Consider the following 8,020-nt stretch of genomic DNA (forward strand, 5'->3'; position numbering starts at 1 on the left):
AGTAATTAGAACTCAAATTACAACAAAAATAAAGGGAAAAACTTTAATTATTTTATGTTACTTTTAACTATTTTTATCGTGATAAAATTTGTTTATTATAATTAGTTGAAGATGGCTGATATAACAGTTGTATGCACATTACACTGCTGTAGGAACCATAATAACAAAGTTTTAGATTCGCCTATACAGTTCAGTATTTAATTTTTTTTTTGCCACTTATTCTTAAATAAAGTGTTAACATCAAATGGTAGATTTAGCAAGTAGTCTCATGGGTTGTACGACCATGACTATAAATATACAAAATATATGTGAAACATAATAATATGTGAGATAAAACCCTAAATAAATCTAAAAGTATATATAATCGAACCAAACCTAACCTTCGCTTGCTAATCAAGGTTAGTGAGCAAAGCGAGCATTGGTTAAGTTAACCTCATACACAAAATTTATATTTTTTAATTTTATTTTGTATATTTATAGCGGTAGGTGGTGGTGGTGTAATATAGCCCATGATACCCTTGCCAAGTCTATCTTTCAACACAATACTGGCTTTTGTTGTCAGTTTTTATTTATAAAAATGGGATTATTTTCAATTATTGTAATAAGGATAGTTGATATCTGGTATATTGAGAGCTTGAATTGCAAAGAGTGTCAAAAGGAAATAAGAAAAATTTGTTCTAATCATAATGTGGAAGTCTTTCAAGTTGAATAATAATGATGTAATTATTAGATATAGTTTATATCATTCCTTCTTTAGAACTTGCCTTTTGTATATAAATATATAATTCATTAACATATTCACTACTTCGCTAATAAAATGGTAATAGTGTTAATTGAACGATTCTTGAAATTAATATGGTAAGTTTACCTGTTTACCCCATCTTTGGGTGGGTTAAATTTCATTTAATATTAGATTTTATTATCACAGTGGTCAATATGTTAATGAATGAATTATTTGAATTTTTTAAAAATTATGTTGTATTAACATACCGACCACCGTGCTGATTAAATTCAAAAAATAACTTCTCATCAAAACACAATATCAGAAAAACCTAAAAAATACTAATATCAATAGTCAACTTTCATAGGATCCTGCATCAGTCGCCACATAGTTCTATAATTACATCAAACAAATAACAAAGAAAAAATTAAAAATTTATAAACAAAAAACTAATGACAAAAAAAATTTTGTAACAAAACTCCACTGCTATTACTGAAATGGCAGTGATGCAGGATTCCGCGAAAGTCAAGTATTGGTATTAGTATATTTTAGGTTTTTTCAATTGTGACTGAGGATGCAGGATCCTGCGAAAGTATTTGCACATTAAAATTATGGTAAGATATTTTTTACCTCTATATTCTGTACTAGATTGTTTACATTAATACAAAGTAATAATAAGAATCGTGTTCTAAATTTTGCCAGAAGTAATTTATCTAACGTAAATAGCACTTGGAAACTTAGATACTTGAGCTACTAAAACTCATGTGAAAGAAAACAGGTTTTAAGAGATCAAATTTTTTTTCAGAGATAAATCACTTTTTCTGAAAAAACACAAAACATAGATTCATTTTATTATCATCAGCGAAATATCATGTTATCAACTAACAAACCGATGGTGATAAGTATTCTAAACTTGTAGTAAGCTAATGCAATGTAACTTTTTTGTTTTCTTTTTTAAATGTGTTTTTTTTTTAAATAATACATTCTTCATTATGAATTTGCCTTACTATCTTGAAACAAACGACAGTTTTCAGATTTCCCCTTCACAAAATTTGCTTCTTAAACTCACAAATTTATCTCCAGATTTTAACAGCAGGTTAGTTTTTGGCTGTTAAGTTACACCACAAGTCATGGGACAATGATTTTAGCATTCTTTTAAGTTAGGTTATGCATGGCAACTAACACAAATATGACTGGAGTATTATTGCCTATACATGACTGCCAATACAGACTCTGTATGCAATTCTCTGCCAAAGCACAAATCTCTGCCAAAGCTGAAACAAATCTTACAAAAACGTACGTTGTAGAACTGATACAAATTATGTTCTATAAATTAGAAAAGCTGCTTTGACACCATACTTAAATGTACCATAAAGAGAGCTATTTGATTACAAATGTCTGTTCATGTCTAATGCAAAAAAATGAGTATGAAATAAAATTCCATACGAATTTTATTTGGAATTTTATGTCATGTAGTTGCAGCATATCAATCACATAAAGGCATTCACTGAGTTAATGCTTGTCTATGAATATATAGAGTAAGTGTAATTTTTTTAATATGTTATACAATAGTTTGTTAAATTAACCCTTTTGCACTTTTTTTTAATGATGTTTCATTTCAGATAGGAGGCACATGGAAAGGAAGAATTTGTAGACATTATGTTAAATCTTGGATTCTCATGTATATTTGTGTCAAATAAATAAATTACTCGATGAGCATAAGTTGCAATTGTTTTATCTGTGTGTACAAAACTGCATTTTGTATATTAACAGCAATTTTTTTTTAACTAAGAATATGATCTACAAAAATATATAGTTACATAAATTTAATAATTACCTTATATTTATTTATAACATACATAAAATGTATAATTGTTTTATAATAAGATGTAAGATTATGCTTTTTAAGTTAAAGAAATAAATATTATTAGATTTTTAAAAACATTATCTTTCATTTTTTATTTTTAAATGATTTAGTGTTGTAAAATTTCAACATTTTTTAAAATGATTAATGGAAATATTTATTGTATTTTAGTGTAAGTTTATTTAAATCAAAGCCAAAACAATACCGATTGATTTTAATGTTGCCCTCGCTTGCACATATATTTAAAAAGTAATCTTTAATTAAAAAATTTTAAAGCGCAGTTTAATTTTTATTTTAATAAACTTGTTTTATAGCTTTTTACCTAATTTTATTTACTGAACTTATGACAAAAACATTGTGTTCAAATTTTAATGAAAAGTTAAAAAGCATTTTTCCATATGTTGATGTTAATCAGCAGTTGTATTTAGTTGTCTGATTTTTAGAGAATAACAATAAATTAAAAAATTAAATAAAAATATAAATATCTATTCATTTATATGAAACCTGGAAGCAGATAGGAATTCTCCCTCTGTTGCTTCCCTATATACATTATGTGATTTTTAAAAAAAACTTTTCATAAAGAAAATTAAGTGCAGACCTCCTAAAATAAACAATAAAATTCCAAAATAATTATATAAATATAAAATCAACCAAAATAATAGACTGCACTCAGAGATCCCCCCTCCCCATCACCCCTTCGGTATCACACTCTTGACATATAGATAATAATGTATTTGTTAATTTCCATGAATTAGAAAAATATAATGACCCCCATTTTTTATAATTTGCTATTAGATTAGATGATACATATCACTATAATTAAGTTAGTAATAGCTGCTTGGTATCATTGAAAATTGCAGACTCTAGGTTAGGAGGGAATAAAAGCTGAAATAATAACTGAATTTGAACCTTTTATTAATAAATATTCTCTAATAATTTTATTAATTTACTTATTCTTTTAAATAAGAATTTTTTAATTTTGCACTATTTGATTTATCCTATGCGCCTGCCTAAACCATCTTAATTGTTATTTTCACAGAACTTTTTGGATGATTCTTATTATTTACTGTTGATATGATGTTGTTTCTCATGTCAATAAGGTGAAATTCCCTTTAATTTCTTCAACAAAATAACTAGAAATTACTACTGTGCTTATCTAAGTTGAATGCTTCAAATTCAATTTTTTGCAGGAAAATGAATTCTATGTAACATAGTTTGTAAACTTTTTTTTTTACCTTTCTGTATCTAAATTTTATACAACAAATAATCTGATCAACAAATAAATATTTTCTATTATAAATTATATAATTTCTATTTGCATGTAATCTGCACTTTGGACATACAGTGATTTTTATTTTCTGATAAAGAAATATCTTATTCTGATTGTTACATTATACAGATCACATCATGAATGACCGTTTGGTTCTTCATTCAAAGACATTATATCCATGTAATATATGTATTTTAAAAGCATAAATCTGGTAGATTTTCTCACTGATTATCTGATTGTATGCAGCAAGCTTCTCCTTCTACGCCTATGTGCTTTTGCATATTCTGCACAAAATTTTCTGTCCAAAACTCTTTAAAGGACATCAAACACTTAAAATTCCATGGTGGATTATCTCTGGCGATTCATCCTTAGTTTTTGAGGTCTTGTGGAAAAATTTTGATTTGTAAGGTTTAAGGTATCGCCATAAAAACATAAAAAACAGGGATTGGCTGAGAGTTCTTGGGACTAACTGGTCAGGGAGTATCACCAAAATGGGAAATAAGATTTTCAGGGACCTAACATTCAGCTTTTCAGCAATATCAACTTATGTTGGCCTTGATTTATCTAGTAGTGTAGCTCTTAGTTCCATTATTTTGATGTATTTATTCAAAGATTTTCATTTCTTTAAATTGAAGTTGTATAAATGCTGAGGTAGTGTAAGTATACTGTACTATATTTTGGATGAATATGGTAGATTTTCTTGGCTCTGCTGTGAGTTTTTTGACTAGTATCAATAATTTTGTTTGTTTTCACACCACTAATATAAAATTTGGTTTTAGTTTTTTTGTGGCTCAAAACTTTTCTGCGTAAATCTAGACAGTTATTCTTTATCTAGATCACTCAGCTCTTGGGTGGTTGCTGTTTTGGAAGGTCAAGCTTTCTAAGTTCGTAAAATAGTGAACACTAGGCGTGGTAATTTGAGAGCCCAAGCACATTTTTAATTAAAATCGAGGACCAACAGCTCCATATCAATTTTTTCAGAAGTTCTTGTGTTTTGATCTGGTATGTTAATTACCCAAAACCGTGAGCCTGCAGGATGAAATCTTTCAGTTCTTTGATGAGTTTAGACTTTGTATATACTAAGGGAGTTAAAACATACTTTAAATTATCTAATTAGTACTATCGGGTAATCCACTGATCCATATGAATATAGCTACAAATAACTTCCATAAATGGGCTTTACTTCCCATCACTTTTTGACGGTCTTCATCAATTTCGTTTCAATAAAGAATGTGTTCATCAACGAACCGGTATTAAGTTCAATTTTCGCTTTTTCATTCATTCACAGCCTTATTATTCTTATTATCTCCAAGAACCAGATTATCTGATTAAATATTCCTGGTTCTGTATAATTATTAGATTCTAATATCTCATGACGTGAATGTTTCATGTTCTTACATACAGTTTTACCCACGAAACTGCAAACAGCTTGGGAAATTGTTTGAATTTCTTTCTGTGTAAAGACTTTACAATGTTATTCAATCCTGACAATTTTTTGGACATGTGGGATACACTGTTCACATGGATCAAACCATTTTCAAACCGGTTCCACAATTCTCCCTTTGCACATATACTCAAGAAATCTGTATGTGCAGACGTCTATGAAACTACATGGTAATTTTCCTAACACCAGTCTTTATAAATACACTTAAAATAAAAATTGATTAAAATAATTATATTTTATGCTATTAGATTATAGGGTACAGTACTGTTAGATAATTTATTGTACTGAATAAAGTCTTTTTGACTATAATTAATTGTGAATAAAGTAGAACCCTGTTATAATGTGGTTGCAAAAGACAGAAAATCTATATTATTGAAAAATTACATTACTGAAGAAGTTCATGGTAAGAAATAGTACTTTTTCAGGAATTGATCGCTGTAAAATATTGAAGGACCATTGCCTATAAATTTTTTTTTTTTTTTTGTACAATTCAAATTTTCTATACATATAATATATTTTAATGAAATTTTTTCTTCCAGTGACTGTTTCATTTAATCTATTTTCTTAGTCTCCCTAATATGTACCAAAAGAAAAATTTTAATAAATTTTGTTGGAAATGTAACATCCTATAATTTACTGGGATACAAAAGTATCAAGATGGAGATGAAGCCCTAGAAAAAAATTTAAGAGAAAATATTTTTTTACATTTAATTTGCAATTAAGAATTAGTCAAACAGTTAAAAAATATTCAACACGGTAACTATAAATAATTGTTATCTAACTGTAAAATGTTAAAAATAAGTTTAATATTTAATTTTACTAAAAGATTGAAGCGCTTAATCTTAAAAATGGTAAAATTGTCAACTATTTTCCTCGTTATTCCAAAAATACTCTGATAATTCAAAAGTTATTTAATGCTATATTTAGTGTAAAAACAACTTGTTTATGATGACTTCATGACTTGTAATCTGATGGACAAGTGATGTCCAGATAATGTTAGACCAGAATACTGCTTTTTGTCCAGGTGCAGTTAGACAGATAATGTAGTGCCTTTGTAGTTCTGCCGTTCCCTTTTTACTAACAATATAATGCAGTATTCAACGTGCTAGTTTTATAGTTATAATACTACGCACTGTGCACAATAAAAGCCTGCCCACACTCGTTTTAGTTAATAAACAAAAGGCAATATGTAATTCACTGAATCTGAGGGAGAAGGTTATATCATAAAAAGTTTTAAAGATTTTATAAAAATAATTTCCTCTAATTTTTAAAATCTGATTAAAGAGCTAGAGGTTTGTTATAAAATCTTCATTTCAAATTTATTATTTAACCCAAAAGTGATAAATCTCTGTTAAGCAGTAATTAATAAGTTTTAAACAAAAAAAATATATTTCTAAAAAAATTGTATATATATGTATATATATATCTAATTACAAAATAAAACTTGTTCAACCGCTCCACAATTACAGAAATAAAGAACACTCTTACCATACTTTTCTCTTTTTGTCAAAGTGCTTTCAGGCCTAAACCTATCTTCAGTAATGTTTTTAAAATTTTTGTTTTTCTCTTCGCATTTATATAAGTTAAGATTTTTAAATAAAAATGTTAACTTATCAAAAATGTAAATGTGAAAAGAGAAAAAAAAGTTTTGTAAAAATATTACTGAAGGTGGGCTTAGGCTGTAAGCACTTTGATGGAAAGAGAAAAGTAGGTAAGTGTTCTTTATTTCTGTTCTTGTGTAGCGGCTGAATAAGTTTATATTTTGTAATTAGCTAGGATTTACAAACACAAGAAATATGGACTACAAAAAATTTAATTTAAATAAATATATATATATATTATTTTTTATTCCAGAGAAAAGCGTAATTGATTTTAAAGAAATGTTTTTATATAAATAAATAATTTTACTTTGTTTAGAATTAGTATTTATTAAAAAAATAATTTCAATATTATTTGTGTAAAAAAAGAAAGTGTTTAGATTTATGTTAAAAGTTGAAAGTATTAAAAATACATTTCATAATTAATTTACAGGAATTTAGTATAGTTAATAAGTTAATTTAAATGTAAGAAACATTCTGTTATTTTTTATTAAGTGATTATTATTATATTAGGTGTTAATAGTATTACTGTCATAATGTGATGTTATCTTATGAGTAAAATAAAAGTTGTCAACTTGGTTTGGTATCTTGTGCTATATATAACTTTTTTTGTGATAAATCAATATTAATCAGTCTTATTATTATATTATTTATATTGTAAAATGTCCATGTAATTCTACTTAGTATATATATCAGTTTTATTGTATTAAAAAAAATTTTAATAATCTATTATTACTCTTTATTCAAACTACCTTTTATGAGTTGAATATATTAATTTGTAAACCAGACCACTATAGTAGACACGCCCATTAGGTAATCCCATGATTCTTCCTTTTCTAAAGAGCCCATGTTATTGAATCATTTTATCTATATCTCGATCTACACTTGTAACCATTTTAAATTTTTACTAAATTAGGCTCATAGGGCCTAATTGTGTCGGTTACTTTATTTGTATTTTATATTTTTTATTATATTTATGACATCATCCTTGCAATGGGAACAAACTTTTCCCTACTGAAAGCGTTATGTTAGTGTGCATACACGCACTCATACAGATTGAGTAATTCTCAGAAATGGCAGTGGCAGTTAGACTGGGAGACTATCGAAAAGACACAGTTGGTGT

General features: G+C 27.1%; 1 protein-coding gene across 1 annotated transcript in view; it reads left to right on the plus strand.

Moving 5' to 3' along the window:
• LOC142328390 (uncharacterized) overlaps window positions 1-7,617 on the plus strand; it is a 67,302-nt gene extending 59,685 nt beyond the window's left edge. The window contains exon 15 of the mRNA XM_075372097.1: window positions 2,344-7,617. The gene's annotated coding sequence lies outside the window, so the exon portion shown is untranslated. The remainder of the gene's footprint in view (window positions 1-2,343) is intronic.
• The last annotated feature ends 403 nt before the right edge of the window (window positions 7,618-8,020 follow it).

The sequence above is a fragment of the Lycorma delicatula genome, chromosome 7, assembly GCF_047948215.1.
Source record: "Lycorma delicatula isolate Av1 chromosome 7, ASM4794821v1, whole genome shotgun sequence".
Taxonomy (NCBI): Eukaryota; Metazoa; Arthropoda; class Insecta; order Hemiptera; family Fulgoridae; genus Lycorma; species Lycorma delicatula.